This window comes from Bison bison, unplaced genomic scaffold (genome assembly GCF_000754665.1).
Source record: "Bison bison bison isolate TAMUID 2011002044 unplaced genomic scaffold, Bison_UMD1.0 scf7180017864456, whole genome shotgun sequence".
NCBI lineage: Eukaryota > Metazoa > Chordata > Mammalia > Artiodactyla > Bovidae > Bison > Bison bison.
In genome coordinates this window covers 11,708,595-11,716,068 of record NW_011495018.1, presented here as the reverse complement: position 1 = coordinate 11,716,068, position 7,474 = coordinate 11,708,595, and the positions used below count along the sequence as shown (strand labels likewise).

Here is a 7,474-nt window from a genome sequence, read left to right as displayed (position 1 = left end):
CTGGAGCGCTAATGCTCCCCACGCTACATCCAGATGGGTGTGTTTACTAGGCTAAGAAATGTTAATCCTGTCTTTGGCCCCAGAAATATCTGGTCTCCTCTTTGGAGGAAAATAGAAAAATAGGGTCATATAGCCAGCTAGGCTTAATTATATTCCTCTAAAAGAATGCTGTTTTCAAAACAAAGCTGGGGGAGGAGGTTGCAATTCTAATAGTGTGCTACTGACACTGATTTCTTCAAAAAAATTCAGAAAAAGAGTTGTGAGTAGTCAGTCTTTAGCTCCATCACAAGGCTGGCCAAACATCGAGAGTCTGAATGCTGACTGAATGCTGGAGGAGTGTGCCTGGGGGAAGGAGCCGAGGTCTGAATCTGCTCTCCTCTGAAGGATGTGAGTAACAGCATGCGTGTGATTAAATGACAAAAAGGAGAACTGACACAGTCCTGGCTTCTTGCCAAGCACCATGCTAAAATCTCTGCATCCTTTACATGATTTGATCCGATGACTCTTTGAAGGAGATTATTATACTAACTCCCTTGCAGCTCAGAAAACCAAGATTCAAAGAGTGGCCTGCTCAGGGACTTCCCTTGTGGTCTAGTGGTTAACACTCCTCACTCCCAATGCAGGGGTCCTGGGTTCGATCCCTGGTCAGAAGACTAGAATCCACATGCTGCAACTAAAGATCTTGCATGCCTGCACCTCAGTTGCTTCAGATGTGTCTGACTTTTTGCTACCCCATGGGCTGTAGCCCACCAGACTCCTCTATCCATGAAATTTTCCAGACAAGAATACTGGCATAGGTGGCCATTTCCTTCGCCAGGAGTATCTTCCTGACCCAGGGATTGAACCCACATCTCCTGCGTCTCCTGCATTTTCTTTACTGCTGAGCCACTGGGGAAGCCCTAAAGATTCTGCATGGGGCAACAAATATCCAGCCCAGTCAAAGGGGGAAAAAAACAGTGGCCTGTCCTAAGTTGCAGGCATTCCTACGTGCTTTGCAAACACTTTCTCTACAATTTCGAATAATTTTTTTAACCTCTCCATGGTGGCAATACAACCAGCTCTGCCTCTGTGTGGCCACCTCTGTCCCATGCAGGGAGAATTCAAGTTTTTCGGGCTGCAAGATTGCAGTAGGACAGCAGGTGCTCTCTTTTCCCCAGGATACATTCTTCTACCCAGTGCTCAAGACAGAGGAGACAACAGATTCATTAACCGAAAGAGTGACCCAACACCAGCCAGCCCTGTCTAAGCTCTCTGAGAGTCTGACTTGGGTTGTGAGTGCAGGGAGTTAGCATGGAGAAGAACAGAGCTTTTGAAGCCCTGTAGCCCTGGCATGGAAGTATTTCCAGGCTTCGCCTCCCAGCTTCCCACTGATGCTAGGGAGATAGCTAGCAAGAAAGGAAGAGTCCCTCTTTGTCAATTAAGAATGCTGTCTCCTGGGAATTCCCTGGTAGTCCAGTAGTTGGGACTCTGCGCTTCCAGTGCGGGGGCTGAGAATCAATGCCCAGGCAGGCATAGATCCCGAATGCCACAGCTAAAGATCCCACGTGCAACTAAGACCCAGCACAGCCAAATTAAAAAAAAAAAAAAAGCCACCTCCTGATGCTGGTGCCAGAAGAGAGTGCTGAACTGTGGTCCCTAACTCAGCCCTGTGACTCAGCTCACAGCCCCCTGCCTCCCAGACACTGTTTGTGGGGTGCTGTAATTAGTTAATGAACCATCTGAATGATATTTCTCTAGTCATTTAACCAGCCCCCCCTCCTCAGGGTGCTAATTGTGTTTGAGGTTATTTAAAAACATTATCGGATCCAAATAGAGTTTACATCAGCAGACAGCGTGATTAGCAATTCTGCTCTCCCTGGTGTTTCTCAGCTGTGCTGCGAACTGCCTGGTGAGTTGTGCAAAAATGGCTTCTGCAGCCTCGGCTCCCACTCCCCAACCCCAGGGGCCTTCTCTGAAACAACCAGCTGCCTGAGAAGGGAGGTCATAATAGCAAAAGTAACTTGTGGCCAGAATCCAGTTGACCTTCGTTTAGAACAGATTGTCAGAAGAGTTGCTCCATTAACTTAATCATCTCCTCTTTAGATGAGAATTCACTCTCCGCCCCACCCCCAACCCCCAGTCTGAACCGCATGGGATGTGGGATCTTAAGTTTCTGGACTAGGGATCAAACCTGTGCCCCCTGCTGTGGAAGCTTGGAGTCTTAACCCCTCACTCTCTTTTACCTTTTTACTTTACAAGAAAATATTGTGACATTAATCTTGGTCTACCATCCCTTAACATCTTTTATGGAAAATACTGGAGTGATACAGTTAAAAACATATACCTATGCTTACTTAACATCTCTAAGCCTCCATTTCTTTGTAAAATGGGCATCCTCATAGTGATTCTAACAGGGTCTAACATTTTAGCGCTTATTATGTGTCAGGCACTGTTCCAAGTATTTTACACGAATTATCTCTTGTAAGCCTCAGGATAACTCTGTGAGATAGCGTGATTAGGTAATATAACTAGATGCCTGTGATGATCCTCGGGCTTCCCAGGTGTTGCTAATGGTAAAGAACCTACCTTCCAATGCAGGAGACTTAAGAGACATGAGTTCCATCCCTGGGTCGGGAAGATTCCCTGAAGGAGGGCTCGGCAACCACTCCTGTATTATTGCTTGGAGAATCCCATGGACAGAGGAGCCTGGTAGGTTACAGCCCATAGTACTGCAAAGAGTCGGCTACGACTGAAGTGACTTAGCACAACCTGATGACCCTCACTCTTTGTGTCAAGAAACTGAGTCATGGAGTCATGGAGAGGGCCAGTAACGTCTCCAAGATCACTCCCCTGCAAGTAACGGAGCCCAGATCCAAATTCAGGAAACTGATTCTATGTAAAAACTACTCCCAGTTCAGTTCAGTCGTGTCTGACTCTGCGACCCCATGGACTGCAGCACGCCAGGACTCCCTGTCCATCACCAACTCCTGGAGCTTGCTCAAACTCATGTTCATTGAGTCGGTGATGCCATCCAACCATCTCATCCTCTGTCATCCCCTTCTCCTCCTGCCTTCAATCTTTCCCAGCATCAGGGTCTTCTCCAATGAATCAATTCTTCGCATCAGGTAGCCAAAGTATTGGAGTTTCAGCTTCAGTGTCAGTCCTTCCAAGGAATATTTAGGACTGATTTCCTTTAGGATGGACTGGTTGGATCTCCTTGCAGTCCAAGGGACTCTCAAAAATCTTCTCTGACACCACAGTTCAAGAGCATCAATTCTTTAGCGCTCAGTTTTCTTTATGGTCCAACTCTCACATCCATACATGACTACTGGAAAAACCATAGCTTTGACTAGATGGACCTTTGTTGGTAAAGTAATGTCTCTGTTTTTTAATATGCTGTCTAGGTTGGTCATAACTTTTCTTCCAAGGAGCAAGTGTCTTTTAATTTCATGGCTGCAGTCACTATCTCCAGTGATTTTGGAGCCCCCCAAAATAAAATCTAACACTGTTTCCACTGTTTCCCCATCTATTTCCCATGAAATGATGGGACCAGATGCCATGATCTTAGTTTTCTGAATGTTGAGTTTTAAGTCAGCTTTTTCACTCTTCTCTTTCAGTTTCATCAAGAGGCTCTTTAGTTCCTCTTTGCTTTCTGCCATAAGGGTGGTGTCATCTGCATATCTGAGGTTATTGGTATTTCTCCTTGCAATCTTGATTCCAGCTTGTGCTTCATCTAACCCAGCATTTCACATGTTGTACTCTGCATATAAGTTAAATAAGTAGAGTGACAATGTACAGCCTTGATATACTCTTTTCCCAATTTGGAACCAGTCTGTTGTTCCATGTCTGGTTCTGTTCCTTCTTGACCTGCATACAGATTACTAAGGAGTCAGGAAAGATGGCCTGATATTCCCTTCTCTTCAAGAATTTTCCACAGTCTGTTGTGATCCACACAGTCAAAGGCTTTGGTGTAGTCAATAAAGCAGAAGTAGATGTTTTCTGAAATTCTCTTGCTTTTTTTAATGATTCAACGAATGTTGGAAAATTGATCTCTGGTTTCTCTGCCTTTTCTAAATCCAGTTTGAACATCTGGAAGTTCTTGGTTCATGTGCTGTTGAAGCCTCACTTGGAGAATTTTGAGCATTACTTTGCTATCGTGTAAGATAAGTCCAATTGTGCGATAGTTTGAACATTCTTTGGCATTGCCTTTCTTTGGGATTGGAATGAAAACTGACCCTTTCCAGTCCTGTGACCACTGCTGCGTTTTCCAAATTTGCTGGCATATTGAGTGCAGCACTTTCACAGCATCATCTGTTAGGATTTGAAGTAGCTCAGCTGGATTTCCATCACCTCCACTACCTTTGTTTGTAGTGATGCTTCCTAAGGCCCATTTGACTTCTCATTCCAGGATGTCTGGCTCTAATAACTACTCTACTACTCTGCTTTTTCCATATGGCTGTGAGGACTCAGTGAGATTCACTAAAAAAATATTTACTGTGTGCCAAGTACTGTCACAGGTGTTAGAGTTAAAGACAACCCACCCCACCCTGCCTTATAGATATCACATCCAAGAAGAGAAGATTATCCACTTAAAGCTTTTAGTGCAACACTCAGGAGAAGGCCAGGGCTCAGTTCCAAGTGTTAGGGTTTTAGAAGTTTCCACATGGTATTTTAGTTACTTATATACACGTTTTTAAAATTATCTATTTATTTATTTATTTGGCCAGTATGGGTTTCAGGTGTGGCATGCGGGATCTTTAGTTGCAGCATGCAAACTCTTAGTTGGGGCATGTGGGATCTAGTTCCCTGACCAGGGATTGAACCAGGCCCCCTGCATTGGGAGTGCAAAATCTTAGCCACTGGACCATCAGGGAAGTCCCTATATACATATTATAATGCTCCCACTAGATTATAAATTCCTTGGTGGCAAGAATAATTTCTGATTCCTTTCTGTATGTTTTCTAACTCCTTACACATAGTAGGGAGTCAATAAATATTTGTTCAGTAAACAAACACTATTGATCCTGAATGTATGTGAAAGAATTGCAAAAAATGCTTTATCCATGTATTAATGCAAATGTTTTCAATGTAAAGTTAATCTATTGGGATTGCATGCTCAGTTGCGCAGTCATATCTGACTCTTTGTGACCTTATGGACCGTAGCCCTAGAGAACCAGGCTCCTCTGTCCATGGGATTTTACAGGCAAGAATACTGGACTGGGTAGCCATTCCCTTCTCCAGGGGATCGTCTCAACCCAGTAATTGAACCTGGGTCTCTGGCATTATAGGCAGATTCTTTACCATTGGAGCCACCAGGGAAGCCCTATGGTTCCAATGGAGCAATTGCTAATCCCAGGGCATAGGCTGTCCCTAGAACTGGATGAGAACCTACCAACCACACAAGGGAGCAGTGAGTAAAGAGTGAGTATTTACACACGAGCCAATACAGGGAATTTTTATTGTAAAGAATTTATTATTGTAGATCAACAAAAAACTGTATTAGATAGCCATATTGCTGCATTTCAAATCCTAAAAGATGATGCTGTGAAAGTGCTACACTCAATATGCCAGCACATTTGGAAAACACAGCAGTGGCCACACGACTGGAAAACGTCAGTTTTCATTTCAATCCCAAAGAAAAGAAATGCCAAAGAAGGCTCAAACTACTGCACAATTGCACTCATCTCACACGCTGGTAAAGTAATGCTCAAAATTCTCCAAGCCAGGCTTCAGCAATACGTGAACTGTGAACTTCCAGATGTTCAAGCTGGATTTAGAAAAGGCAGAGGAACCAGAGATTAAATTGCCAATATCCGCTGGATTACCGAAAAAGCAAGAGAGTTCCAGAAAAAAAATCTATTTCTGCTTTAGTGACTATGGCAAAGCCTTTGCCTCTGTGGATCACCACAAACGGTGGAAAATTCTTAAAGAGATGAGAATACCAGACCACCTGACCTGCCTCTTGAGAAATCTGTATGCAGGTCAGGAAGCAACAGTTAGAACTGGACATGGAACAACAGACTGGTTCCAAATTGGGAAAGGAGTACATCAAGGCTGTATATTGTCACCCTGCTAATTTAACTTATATGCAGAGTACATCATGTGAAATGCTGGGCTGGATGAAACACCAGCTGGAATCAAGATTGCAGGGAGAAATATCAATAACCTCAGATATGCAGATGACACCACCCTTATGGCAGAAAGTGAAGAAGAACTAAAGAGCCTCTTGATGAAAGTGAAAGAGGAGAGTGAAAAAGTTGGCTTAAAGCTCAACATTCAGAAAACAAAGATCATAGCATCTGGTCCCATCACTTCATGGGAAATAGATGGGGAAACAGTGGAAACAGTGTTAGACTTTATTTTGGGGGGCTCCAAAATCACTGGAGATGATGACTGCAGCCATGAAATTAAAAGACACTTGCTCCTTGGAAGAAAAGCTATGACCAATCAAGACAACATATTCAAAAGCAGAGATATTACTTTACCAACAAAGGTCCGTCTAGTCAAAGCTATGGTTTTTCCAGTAGTCATGTATGGATGTGAGAGTTGGACTATAAAGAAAGCTGAGTGCCGAAGAATTGATGCTTTTGAATTGTGGTGTTGGAGAAGATTTTTGAGAGTCCCTTGGACTGCAAGGAGATCCAACCGGTCCATCCTAAAGGAAATCAGTCCTGAATATTCCTTGGAAGGACTGATGCTGAAGCTGAAACTCCAATACTTTGGCCAACTGATGCAAAGAGCTGATTCATTTGAAAAGACCCTGATGCTGGGAAAGATTGAAGGTGGGAGGAGAAGGGGATGACAGATGAGATGGTTGGATGGCATCACCGATGCAATGAACATGAGTTTGAGTAGGCTCTGGGAGTTGGTGATGGACAGGGAGTCCTGGCGTGCTGCAGTCCATGGGGTCGCAAAGAGTCGGACACAACTGAGCGACTGAACTGAACTGACTAATTGCTGCATAACATATTACTCTCAAATTTTGTGGCTTAAAACAACAGGAAACACTTCTTATCTCACTTAGTGCCTATGGGTCAGAGTTTGGGAGCAGCTTGGCTGGAGGTCTGGGCTCATGCCGTCAAGATGTTAGCCAGGGGAGGTTCAAGAGGTAGGAGACATATATACATATATATATGCCTATATATACATGCCACAATAAACTGTGGAAAATTCTGAAAGAGATGGGAATACCAGACCACCTGACCTGCCTCTTGAGAAATTTGTATGCAGGTCAGGAAGCAACAGCTAGAACTGGACATGGAACAACAGACTGGTTCCAAATAGGAAAAGGAGTACGTCAAGGCTGTATATTGTCACCCTGCTTCTTTAACTTACATGCCGAGTACATCATGAGAAACGCTGGGCTGGAAGAAGCACAAGCTGGAATCAAGATTGCCGGGAGAAATATCAATAACCTCAGATATGCAGATGACACCATCCTTATGGCAGAAAGTGAAGAGGAACTAAAAAGCCTCTTGATGAAAGTGAAAGTGGA

The 7,474-nt window shown here is 43.9% G+C and overlaps 1 long non-coding RNA gene and 1 other non-coding gene across 5 annotated transcripts in view; both read right to left on the bottom strand.

Moving 5' to 3' along the window:
• LOC105002562 overlaps window positions 1-7,474 on the bottom strand; it is a 39,864-nt gene that overhangs the window by 17,847 nt on the left and 14,543 nt on the right. The window lies entirely within an intron of this gene.
• Window positions 4,782-4,853, bottom strand: TRNAG-CCC. The gene has a single exon. It is a non-coding gene; the product is annotated as a tRNA-Gly (tRNA).